General features: G+C 40.8%; 1 long non-coding RNA gene across 1 annotated transcript; it reads right to left on the minus strand.

The window, feature by feature from the left end:
* Positions 1-8: 8 nt before the first annotated feature.
* Positions 9-13850, minus strand: LOC121138255. Its single transcript, XR_005875377.1, has 4 exons — positions 13218-13850; positions 12520-12544; positions 2074-2141; positions 9-1434 (listed from the first exon to the last, which is right to left on the minus strand). It is a non-coding gene; the product is annotated as an uncharacterized LOC121138255 (long non-coding RNA).
* Between the last annotated feature and the right edge of the window lie 34 nt (positions 13851-13884).

A 13884-nucleotide genomic window follows, 5' to 3' on the forward strand; every position in this document is an offset into this window, starting at 1 on the left:
TTGCACATGCTAGGAACACACTAAACCAACTGGTCTATACATTCCTGCTCACATAGACCCTCTCTGACAAATCCTGACTGTGAGGGTACTCAAACACAGCCACCATCTTCAAAATGATGATACCCAGCCATACTCTGCCTGAGTAACTCACTACTGCACATATCGTTCCAATGAGTGCTCAGACTTAGCAGACATCATGGAGACTGGTGAGTCATAGCAGTAATATTGGAATACAAACTCCAGCATATATATATATATATATATATGCATGTATGTATCCAAAATAAAGGCCCAGTGAAGCTCAAAAGTCACTAGGTGTCTGGAGTTCTTAGTGGACTTTGCCCATAAATTGTATGGCTCTTATGTTAATGTTGTCTAATCTGTTAAGCCTTTCCACCGGTTCATACTGGAACGGGTTGTCTCTACCATAAATCCAGTTATCACATATATCCAACCTATTTTTCAATGTAATGTCTCATATAGTCAATCTCTCTGATCTGACCAAACTTATGGATTTTCCATCTATAGTACTTGTGAGCATTCACAGGCAGGTAAAGAGCAATGCCCTTGCCTTCTGCCCACTGTGGGGCTCAACATCGTCTGGCATCTCCCTAGGGCTGGATTATTGCGGGCAGATGCTGGGCACCTGTAACTCTCACATAGGGATTCTTGAGCTCTTGATGAAGTAGGAAGTGCTTCCTGATCTCTATAACTACGAAGACTGATTACCTTACATTTGGTCTAAGATTCTTCAGAAAGCTGCACAAGAAAACACATCTGTCACACATCTGTATGGTGAGGTTTGAACACTTTTTTTGTAGGTAAAACTTGATCTGGTGGGGCTGGGGAGGGGGGAGTTCTGGCAGTGGTACCAGAACTTATCCTAGGAGCATGAACTGGATTTTTCGAGCCCGCTCCTTAAGATGGGACACCTTGTTTATCCTTGATACAGTGGGGAGAGGCTTGATCCTGCCTTAACTTGGTATGCCAGACTTTGTTTACTCCTCCAAGGAAGGCCTACTCTATCTGAGGAGTGGATGGAGAGAAGGGAACTGGGATTGATATATAAAATGGAAAATAAATTAAAAATATATATCTTGCCTTTTGAATTGAAAAATTTGTCACTGGAAAGTGGATTGTATTATAAGGATAACTATTTTGGAAAACAATCTTTTTAGACACTGCCTGCACAAAAATGCCAAAATAACTAAAGTTATCAGAGCTGAATGTAATGACTGCAGACACATAGGTATTACTGGCTACTTAGGGCATTGCTTTTTCCTCTTAAACTTTTAATTTTCACTCCCAATTGGAGTCTAATATCACATTGGTTTACCGTAGAAAATACAGTGAGCATTTAAATAATTCTTATCTAACATGTGTCTTGAAAGAGATTCCATAATACATACTATCTGTGAGGTTTCCACACTCCACCTGTAATTGAAAGGAAAGAACACACTTTGAGGTTCAGGTCATATACAGTCCGTTTGTACAGCTTTTTTTTTTTGCTGTGTAAAGCAGGATAGGAAAAAGACATAAAACAAACTGCATTGATACATTGTATGGTAATGTCACAGAAAACCAGGGCTGTGTGTTTTGTGACAAAACTAATACATTGCACACATACACTGACTCAAAGTGAGAGCAGAGCCTCTCTTCTGCTTGGCCTCCACTGAGGGCTCCCTAAGCTACATCGCAATATGGCATACCACCTAAACAACCTGTTTTGTGAGATTAATTCCCTCTTTGAGACAACATCTAATTATTTGCACGAATGCACATATTTAATAATATTATACCCCCAATGTTCAAATATTGGCTGTATGAAGCTTCCAACCACACAGACTTTTGGGGAACAATTAAAACTCCATCTAGATGATAGGCTGGGGAAACAAATAGGAGAGGACCCTTAAGGAAAAACACACACTTTTATACATGATATGCTCCTCCTAAACTAACTCTCAAATTCCCATGATGCCCTGCTCAGTTTTGCTGTTCAGTGGGATATCCTATCTACTGAAACATAGATCACCAAAGTGACCTTTCTATCTTAGAAAACAAAGGGCCCCTTACCTCCATTTCTTGCTCTGGTGGTTTCTGCTCCTTTGATAAAGACACACTGTCATCATGTTCAGGTATTTCTAGGGGGACAGAGAGTGACTGTCAGCTCATGGTACTGCTTATTGCTTATGCAGCATCCTTGCTTGATGTGGGTAAAAGTGCATGGACTTAGTACATGTGACTAGATCGAATGGACAGGATGATGGGGCGGCTGCTGAAGGGTCTTCCCTCGAAGGGAAATTAAACCATGGAAAGACCTGGAGAGACAGGAGTAACAGAACATTTACAGACAAGGGGACCCAAAGCAACATGAAATAATCTACCTAATTGAAGATTAAATACAAATCTTCACACGTATTCTCTTTGGAGGCACCACTGATAATGCCTCAGTTTGCATACGAAGGTCAGAGGACAAACTGTGAGATTCCAAATAGTACGTGTACAAGACAACTCCTATACCTAAGACTCAGGAACATTTTGGTAGAGATGTGGAAAGAGTATAAGAACCAGAGGGACAGGATATATGCTGCTAGATAGTTTCTTCAAGACATAGCAGGGGTGATATAGTGAGTGAAATCTCACTATAGTTCCCCAAATAGGACCTGCATCATGACAGCCCCTATGATATGCTACCATAGACCAAGAGCTACAGGCAATAAATGGTTGTAGAGAGAGGGAGAATGCATTTTCTCCAGGGGTAAACCTCCTCATAAGTTATCTAATCCCAAACTGATAGCACTAAACACTCAAATACATACATAGGCATAAGCAACATTAAATGGACCCATCTGTTTATAATAGTTATCACAGAAGACAGCACATATTGAAGGGTGGACATGGGATGAGTTGGACTGGAAAGAAGGCAGGATAGAATGATGTAAACATAGTAGTCACACTGAATTCTCAAACAATTAAAATATAAATTAAAACAACTCTACTTTTTCATTTCTGTGCCTTACTTCCTTCAGTCAAGGTCCTTCACTGAACCTGGACCCTGACTGGCAGCCAGCAAGACACAGAATCCTCCTTTCTCTGTGTCCCTGTCTATGCTGAGGCCATGGGTGTGCACAGAATTCCCTGACATTGTTGTGTGCACTGGAAATTCAAAGCAAGAAACTGGTGCATGAACAGCAAGTATTCTTACCCATTGATCTATCTCCCTGTAGTTAACTTTACAGCCAAACTCTTTTTACGAGGTTACTATTACCTTGGTACCCAAATCATACAAAGACACAAGTAAGAAAGAGAACTACAGACCAATCTCCCTCATGAACATTGTTGCAAAAATCCTCAATAAAGAGCCGGGCGTTGGTCGCGCACGCCTTTAATCCCAGCACTGGGGGGGGGCAGAGGCAGGAGGATCTTCTGTGAGTTTGAGGCCGGGCTGGAACAACAGCCTCCAAAACAATACAGAGAAACCCTGTCTCGAAAAACCAAAAAAAAAAAATCCTCAATAAAATACTAACAAATCAAATCCAAGAACACATCAGAAAAATCATCCACCATTGTCAAGTAGGCTTCAACCCAGCGATACAGGGATGGTACAAAATACAAAAATCCATCAATGTAATCCACTATATAAACAAACTGAAAAAGAAAAACCAAATGATCAGCTCACTAGATTCTGAAAAAGCCTTTGACAAAACACCCCCTTCATGATAAAGGTCTTGGAGAGACCAGGGATAACAGGAACATACCTAAGCACGATAAAGGCAATATACAGCAAGTCAACAGCCAAACTAAATGAAGAGAAACTCACAGCGCTGCCTCTAAAACCAGGAACAAGACAAAGCTGTCTACTCTCTTAATACCTCTTTAATATTGTACTTGAAGTTCTAGCTAGAACAATAAGACAACAAAAGGAGATCAACGGGATATAAAAATTGGAAAGGAAGAAGTAAAACTTTCAGTATTTGCAGATGATATGATAGCTTATATAAGTAACCTGAAAAATTCTATTAGGGAATGCCTACAGCTGAAATACACCTTCAGCAAAGTGGGAGGATACAAGATTAACTCAAAAAGAAAATCAGTAGCCCTACTAATATATAGATGATAAACGGGTTGAGAAAGAAATCTGAGAAACATTACCCTTTACAGTAGCCATAAAGAAGATAAAATATCTTGGGGTAACTTTAACCAAACAAGTGAAAGACCTGTATAACAACTTTGAGTTATTAAAGAAAGAAATTACAGAAAATATCAGAAAATAGAACGATCTCCCATGCTCTTGGATAGGTAGGATCAGCATAGTAAAAATAGCAATCTTGCCAAAAGCAATCTACAAATTCAATGCAATCCCCATCAAAATCCCAGCACAATTCTCACAGACCTTGAAAGAACAATACTTAACTTTATATGGAAAAACAAAAATCCCAGGAGTGTCAAAACAACCCTGTACAATAAAGGAACTACCAGAGACATCACCATCCCTGACATCAAGCTCTACTATAGAGCTGTAGTAATAAAAACAGAACTATTCAAAAGTGAATGTTTATGTTCTATTATCCCTCAAAGAGGGAGCATGACACACTTTTTCATATATGTGAATAAAAGGCATACATTTATCACTTCATCACACATAATTTATTTTATGTAAGTACATTGTAAGTGGATCATCTATCTGGGTTTTGGGTGTTTGTGAGCATAGGGTTTTCTGATATTTTTATCATTTCTGTTTTGTGAAATAGATCTGCAAGGCCTTTAAACGAATCACAACTCATACTATGATTATAAGCTATTTACACTTGTTAAGGTCAAGGATATTTGAATTCCTATAGAATACTCAAAAGTACTCTTAGAGGGTTCTACTTTTCCATGCAAAATAAAATTATGTATATGGGAGGCTCCATAGGATATAGGTGGGAGGCCGACATTATAGTAATTGGTGTCAAATCCTCCAGGTGTTTCAAAGGGTCCATCATAGGTCATGACTTTACTTTTCTTCATCAATTTTTCATTTATTTAATTTTTCTCTTACTATGTTCTCCTAACTGATTTTGTACTCAACTCATCTTTCTTTTATCATATTCAAATGCCTCAGGTGTTTAATAGCAGCTTTTCCCTTTACCCACCAGGTAAAGGAATGAGTCAGATAACCTCATAAGATTCAACCAACTTTCTGGAAATGTATTATTCAAGAAGTTTCTGTTCTGCTCTCTTCATTCCTAGTGATCTTGTAACTCCCATTAGCTAAGCAAGGGAGAGAAAATTATATAATTAAAAAAAAACCTGGTATAAGCCAGGTGTTGGTGGCTCACACCTTTAATCCTAGCACTCCGGAGGCAGAGGCAGGCGGATCTCTGTGAGTTCAAGACCAGCCTGGTATACAGAGCTAGTTCCAGGACAGCCTCCAAAACAATACAGAGAAACCCTGTCTCGAAAAAACACACACACACAAAAAACAAAACAAAACAAACAAACAAACCAAAAAACCTGGCATATAGATGCTCAACCTGGGAACTCTCTTGAACAATGTTTCATTGTTACCAGATGGAAAGGATATCTGTACCTTTATACATTAATAAGCACATTGTCATGTTGTAGATTATAGTTAAATATTTGTTGATGCTGTAAAGCGTTTGTTTAATGACACAAAGATGTGTTACATTTTTTGTGTCGCATTTGTTTAACTCTGTGAAGCTGTGTTACTTTGTCTAATATAGTAACCTGACTTGTCTAATAAAGATGGGAACGGTCAACAGCAAGGCAGGCTAAAGGATTGGCAGGGCTCATAGGCAAAGAGAATAAATAGGAGGAGAAATCTTGGAGGAGAGATTGAGGAGCAAGTGACACAGGGGTGAGGACATGAGGGCCCAGCCACCTCGCCAACACAGCCAGAGTAAGAAGGAAAGAAAAGATATGCAGAAATAGAGAAAGGCAAAAGCTCAGAGGCAAAAGGTAGATGGGACAATTTATGTAAAGCTGGCAAGAAACAAGTCAAGCTAAGGCATAGCATTCATTGAAAGAATAAGTCTCTTTGTGTGTACTGACTTGAGAGCTAGGTGGCCCCCCCTTCCCCCAGAGCCAGAGAACAAAAGAGTAAATAGTGAAAACAACCAACAACAGTGTCTAGAGACAACATGACACTCAGGAGCCCAGAGGAAGTCGTGAGAGAAGGGAGATGGAAGATTACGAAGAAACTGCTCCTAGATCTATGAGGAACTCTTTACTCAGAAGCAATAGCTTCCAAGTTTATAGTGAGGAGTCGCAATGCATTGAAGATAGAAGATAAGGGAGACACAATAACAGGAAGCCAAGCCCTACTGTACAATGAGAGAATGCAGGAAAATCAGACTTGTGAAGATATGGTGAAAGAAAATTACCCCATAGGCTCATGGAGAGTGCCAGTTCTATAAGGTGTAGCCTTGCTGGAGTAGGTATGACATTGCTTGAGGAACAATGTTACTGGGGGTGGGCTTTGAGGTCTCAGATTCTCAAGCCAGCCAGAGTTTGGCAATATCTTTCTGCTTGCTGACTGCTGATCCAGATGTAGAACTCTCAGCTCCTTCCTTAGCACCGTGTTTGTCTGCACACAATCATGCTTCATGCCACAACGACAATGGACTAAACCTCAGAAACTGTTAAGCAAGCCCCAATTAAATGTTTACCTTTATAAGAGTTTCTATGGTCATCTTTTCTCTTCATAGCAATAGAAACTCTAGGACCAAAGTTGGAACCAGGGACTAGGGTATTGCTGTGATAGGTCAGACCATGTTTTTGCCTAGAGGATTATGGAACACTTTGGGATTGAGAACTAGATAAGTAATTGGACACTTTAAGCAGGGTTTAATGGGCCACACTAGTAGGAAAATGGAAGACAGCAGTATTAAGGGTGATTTTAACTGTGGGGACTTGGCTCAAGAGGGTTAGAGTAGAATAATATTAATATGTGGCCTAGAGTTTATTCTTGTGGTGTCTTGATGAAGAATGTGGCTGATTTCTGCTCTAGGCCTCCTCCTCCCACCAAATATGCCTGAGGCTAAATGACAGACTAGTGTGAAATGTGTCATTTAGTTAGTAGTTGCCATGCATATGCAAACTACAATGAAAACTACTATGCTGAGCAAGTAAAGTTACACAATGTACAAACTGTAAAGGAAGAGGACACCAGGAATTGGTATGAAGCTATGCTATGTGTTCAAGAGATAAACGGTTTGAAGAAAATCCATCCTAATGTATATAGACTAAAGGAAATGGTGACCTTAGGGCAACATCCCACCCTGTTAAGGTTCCAAATTGTGAAAAAGAATTAAAGAAAAGCTTAGAGCTGGATGTGGTGGTTTAGGCCATGAATCCCAGCACTCATGGCAAATGCAGGCAGATCTCTTGAGTTTGAGGCCAGTTTGGTCTACAGATTCTGTTTCAGGACAGCCAAATTTAGGCAGGGAAGGAAACCATCAAAACAAAAAACCTGGTAAGGTGTTATGAAGGGGGCATAATCCAGTCCCTGGTGAGCAGCAGAACTTGGCATTTTTGGCTGCATAGTTCTGACTTAAGTGTCAAGGATAGACTAAGGAAAGTCCTGAGGCTACCTGTGTGTCAGGGGTGTCCCTGCATGCAGGCCTATGAGAGGTCATTGTGTGAAGCTGTAGAGGTGTTGCCTGAATTGCTTTGGAGAACTCAAAATGTTGTAGATGCCAGAGCTGTTGGGTATCTGCCAAAGAGAACTGCTACCCAGGAGTGGAACCAGCCCAAGAGAAAGAAGTATGTTGAAGTTAACAAAGCTGACAGGGATTGGAGATCTGAATAGTACTTTGACATCTGACATGGAGGTGCAGAGTTTAGAGTTTGCCAAACTGATTTTTCAGTCTTTATGCCCTTTTTTAGAATTATAATGTGTATCCTGTGCTACTGTGTGTTGGAAGTGTGTGGTCTGGTTTTTTATTTTGAATTTTTTATGGAGGGTTACAGCTAAGAGATTGCCATGAGTCTCAGAAGAGACTTTGGACTTTGGATTTATACCAGGTTGAGACTGTTATAGACTATGGGGACTTTTAAAGTTGGACTCAATGCGTTTCTACATCATGATACACTTACAAATCTATGGGGCCCAGGGAGTGGAATGTGGTGGTTTAAAAGAAAATAGGTTCTTAGGGTGTGCCACTATTAGGAGGTGTGGCCTTGTTGGAGTAGGTGTGGTGTTGTTGGAGGAAGTTTGTCACTGGGGGTGGGATTTGAGGTCTCAGATGCTCAAGCCAGGCAAAGTATGGCACTGTCTTCCTGCTGCTGATTCAGATGTAGACCTCTCCCCTCCTTCTCCAACACCATGTCTTTCTGCCTGCCACCACACTTCCTGCCATTCTGTGTTCCTTTTTTAATTGTTGCTGCCTTTAAAGCTACAGATGTCATATTCAGCAACTGCCACTCAGCTGATACCAGCAGCATCTAGGCCTAAAGAGCTGAAGCTGAGGGAATTCCCTCAGGCACCAACTCTTTCAAAGCTACTAAGGAAACTTACTTAAATTTGTGTCCCATTAAAGACCTCAAGATTCAAAGGTTGAGGTAGAATCTTGCCTCCCAGAGACATTGAACAGCAAGCTGCTCATCTCTTCAAGTCTCCAAGAAGTCCTTGTGTTTTTTCTCACCCCTCCTTATAAACCCATCTCCACCTGGCTCCTCCCAACAACTTGCTGTCTGTTAGTTGTTGACCCAGTCTCCTGACTGCAGGTGAATCTTATTTAACTAAACACATCTTTGCATCGTTAAACAAATGTACCAAAGCATAAACAAAAGTAACACATCTTCAAATAATAATCTACAACATTGCCATGAAAATGGACTAAACCTCTGAACTGTAAGCCAGGTCCAGTTTTCCTTTGTAAGAGTTTCCATGGTGATGCTATCTCTTCACAGCCAGAGAAACCCTAACTAAGACAGAAGACAAAGGCCTAGTGAAGAGGTGGACACTGGAAGAAACACATATTCTTCCCCTCCAAGAACAGTGTGTAACCTGATCACTCCTAGGACCCTTGCCATTTGGATCAGATCAGGAATGCTGTCATTTAACTTGAGTTTCACCCTCAATTGTGAGAAATGGATGTTTACCACCACGTGTCACCTTTGAAAAGCATCAGCTCTAACTCTTTTACATCACCCATATTTGAGTGAACGTATTAGAGGGTGACTCACCCATTCTCGTCTATGACAGGTGAAGCCACACTAATTCATTTAAGATGAGCCTCAATTTCCCACTAGTTCATGCCATCGAATGAGAGCCCAAGGTGACATTAAATGCATTTTAAATTCTGTGAGGGGGGCTAGAGAAATGGCTCAGTAGTTATGAACAATTGTCACTCTTGCAGAGGACTGTGGTTTGATTCCCAGCACAGAGATGGTGCCTCACGACTGCCTGTAACTCGATTCCAGTAGAATTGACATCCTCTTCTGCAGGCACCAGGCAGGCATGTGATGCACACACATAGATGGGGGCAAAATACTCATACACATAAAATGAAACAAGTAAATCTTTTAAACTCTGTGGTTGTATTTACACTGAAAATTTGTATACATGATACATAGACCAATGAATAGTATCCATGTATAAAAATATTGTGAAAATTCTCATAGATATCTTTGTGAAACAAAATAATTTTAACCACTATATATAACTGGAGAGAATTGCAGAATTCCCACAGTATCTTCGGTTTTTACTTCAGTTGGTTTTGAGAAGAATGTGCAGAGCCTTGAGGCTCCTCCATATCCTGAGAGTTGATGGTATTCTCCCTACGAATTACCCTTAATAATGCAGAAACTAGAAATGCATTTATAAAGGAGTCATTCAGCCTCATGGCAAAAAACAGAAGAAACTAACAATTGTTGTGTGTTTGTACATTTGATCTGATTGCTTGTTTTCAGGCATAGTCATCAGAGTGAGTTTTGAGGATCACGGGACACAGTGTACAGTCAGTGAACACTGCATGAGCATGACAAGTAAAGGCTCAATTTATGTGACAATGCAGAAGAAGAGATACTTGAATGAACATATTGTGTGAGTCTGGTACCTTCTGAGAGCCACTTGGACACAGTGACATTCCCACAATGCCTCTATTCACCACCTGCTCACTAGGACACTAAGAATTTCCTAAGGACTACCCATGAGAATCACTAAGCTAAAACAGATCTTTGTATTGTATACTGCAAGAGAAAGCACAGGCATCACAGAAGTGTCCTGTTTGGTCTGCAAGATGCCAGAGGACCCCAGGCACATAGGAGAATCTGAATCCAGAGCAAATTATGCATTCTCTCCAGACCGCTGGAGAATGGTTTTTTACTCTTCCTTCCTTGACTATCCCCTGTATAAGACATATCATGGACAACGAATGGTAGCCTAAAAGGAGGCACAAAGCTAAGAAGCTGTGAGAACTTGTGACTTTTCATACAACGGACCTGTAACATCTTCCCTGACAGAAACAACTGAAGGGAGACATGCTGTAATCTGAAATTCCTGTTTCAAAGTATGAGTTTTCTCCAAAAGCAGCTGTAGGATTCCTGAATAGTAAATATATCCTTCCTCTATCAACCTCAACTTGTCCACTGCCTCTCAGCTACTGAGTCTGAACCTCAGGGAACAAAACTGGGTGGGTACCAATGCTAGCAGATGTTCCATGATGACTCAGGCTCCAAGCCAATCTAAACCAAGTTGTCATGTGAAGGTTGGGGAAAAAGTTCTTTTAATCTGGCCAAACCTGGTAAATCCTCAACAGGAAGAGACTGGAAAAGCAGCTTGTTGTCATAGTACATGACAAATGCCTCTGAAACTGTGTGGACAGCCTGAACTAAGTCTAGCTAAGAGAATGGTAATCTACACTAACGTGAACACATCCCCCTTCAGTGTGTGTGTGTGTGTGTGTGTGTGTGTGTGTGTGTGTGTGTGTGTGTGTGTGTGTGTGTGTGAGAGAGAGAGAGAGAGAGACAGAGAGAGAGATAGAGAAAGAGGGAGAGAGACAGAGAGAGAGAGACAGAGAGAGAGAGAGAGAGAGAGAGAGAGAGAGAGAGAGAGAGAGAGAGAGAGAGAGAGAGAGAGAGAGAGAGATTGTTCACTCTTTCCTCATGAAAGTTCTGATCTTCAAAATCTTCTTCCATACATGGAAGGGTCAACTGACAACATCCTACTCCCCATCTTTTGTTTTCTTTTCCCTTTTCAGAGAAAAGATCCATAGCCCATGGTGGTCTGGATGTCATTATGTAGAAACAGATGACTTGAACATCTTATTCACAATGCAGAATCAAAACCAAGGCCTTAGAAATGGTGGATTCATAATGAACCAACTGAACCACATCTCCCTCAAAAACTAGCTCTTCTTTGCCAAAGCCTTCTATAGTACATGTCTGAACACATAACAGAAATACACAAGAAGAATTTTCCCAAATAACAATGCCTTTCTTACTGCTACCTGCTGCCTATATAGATCCCCTGAGTGCTCGTCCTCATGGGCAGCATGGAGACTGACTATCAGTTAGCAGATGTCCTCTTGGAGCTTGGAGTCTAGCTCACATATAAAAACCTTTGCCTGCTGGACAGTAGTGGTGCACGTCTTTAATCCCAGCACTTGTGAGGTAGAGGCAGGAGGATCTCTGTGAGTTTAAGGCCAGCCTGGTCTACCAAGGGAGTTCTAGGACAGCCTCCAAAACAAAGCAGAGAAATCCTGTCTCGAAAAAACCAAAAAAAAAACCCAAAAACCTTTTGCCAGGCACTAAAGAGACCACACAGATGTTAACATCCCATGCTGTTTCTGTAGAGGACACTGGTCTTGTTCAGTTTCTACACAAATGCAGCTCACAGCTGTGTATTAATTCTTTTCCTGGGAATGTAACAGACTCTTTGACCTTATGCATGAAAAGCTTGAAAGTGTTGAACATATGTGTACATACACAGGGAAACTGTCTGTCTCCCATTCTCAGAATCTGTGATCTGACTAGAAGTTTGTGGGCTTTTCTACCTTTCATGCTTGTGAATGTCTATAGGTAGATGAAGAGCAATGTTATACTGTGGTAGTCATGACAAGGTTTTGATATCTAAAGTTTTGACCTATTGAAGGCAGATACTGGGACGTTGGAGCTTGGGGATTACCAAGTCCTTGGGCTACCATGTGTCTCTTGAAGAACCTATGTGTCCTGGTTTATTCTTCAGTGGAGTAGTACACAGTCAGATAAATGTACCACATATGATGGGCTTTGAACACCTATCCTGTGTTATTGGAATACCACTTGTCTTTGGGAAAAACAGATTTGGACAAGTCCTATGCACAATAAACTATAGGGATCATAGCTGAATCCAGTGAGTATAGAAAAATGGCCTTAGTTTTTGTTCTTAGGCATAATTTTTTTAGACCCAAAATCCAAATTCATCCCCATAGGTGGCTTAGATCCCAGTGATACATTATACATTGGGATACATAAGTGTTTATACAATTCATTTCTAAATGTGTCTTAAGAAAGAGATTCCATAATACATACTGCGCCTGCTATTTTTAGACTCCACCTGAAATGTAAAGGAAAGGAATCAGTCTGGGGCCTAGGTCATGGTGAGATTTGCTTTTTAGGGATCTTTGGAACACCTGTTGACATGATGTAATGCCAAATTGAGAGGAATCTTCAAGGGTAATACCATGTATTAGCATATTATATTACAGCATCACAGAAGAATTGGGGCTACTTTGTTGTAAGTTCCCATTTTTGCTGGTTCCAGTGCCAGATTAGGTAGCACTGTCTGTTTGGTCTCTGCTGAGTGTTTGGTAAGCCTCATTGCAATATGCTGGAGCATCTTTGTAACCTGACTGTGAGATTAATCTCTGCTACAATGTGGCCTCAATTATTCACACTACTCTTCATGCTTTAAAGTTCTTACCACTCAACATTCCCTCACTCAATGAACCAAACTTTCGTTGAACTCTGTAGAACACAGGGAAATCAAGGAAACCTGAAGTGCCTGCCTACTTCTGAATGAATATGATAAGTTTTTATCTAATAAAAAAAGGGACCTTTTCCTCCAGAAGAAAAGGCTGGGAACAGAGACTGTGATATTTTACACAGGATGCTTTGATGCTGTACTCAGGATGCCCCCCATCCATTTTGTTGCTCAGTGGGAATTCCTATCCACTGAAATGTACATCACCAAAGTAACCTTTCTGTCTTAGACAAGAAGTGCCCTTTACCTTCACTGATGTTTTTTCCTGGTTCTCTGGTGAAGACACATTGCCATCACGTTCAGGTAATTCTAGGGGGACAGAAAATGTCTGTCAACTCATGGAATTGCTTATGCAGCATCCTTGCTTGATGTGGGTAAAAGTGCATGGACTTAGTACATGTGACTAGATCTAATGGACAGGATGATGGGGTGGCTGCTGAAGGATCTTCCCTAGAAGGGAAATTAAACCACAGAAAGACATGGAGAAACAGGAGAAACAGAACATTTACAGACAAGGGGACCCAAAGCAACATGAAATAATCTACCTAATTGAAGATTAAATACAAATCTTCATACGTATTCTCTTTGGAGGCACCACTGATAATGCCTCAGTTTGCATACGAAGGTCAGAGGACAAATTGTGAGATTCCAAATAGTACGTGTACAGGACAACTCCTATATCTAAGACTCAGGAACATTTTGGTAGAGGAGTGGTAAGAGTATAAGAACCAGAGGGACAGGACATTTGCCGCTAGATAGTTTCTTCAAGACATAGCAGGGGTGATATAGCGAGTGAAATCTCACTATCGTTCCCCAAATAGGACCTGCATCATGACAGCCCCTATGATATGCCACCCTAGACCAAGAGCTACAGGCAATAAATGGTTGCAGAGAGGGGGAGAATTTATTTTCTC

The sequence above is a fragment of the Mesocricetus auratus genome, unplaced genomic scaffold, assembly GCF_017639785.1.
Source record: "Mesocricetus auratus isolate SY011 unplaced genomic scaffold, BCM_Maur_2.0 contig_11318_pilon_obj, whole genome shotgun sequence".
In the NCBI taxonomy this organism is placed as follows: domain Eukaryota; kingdom Metazoa; phylum Chordata; class Mammalia; order Rodentia; family Cricetidae; genus Mesocricetus; species Mesocricetus auratus.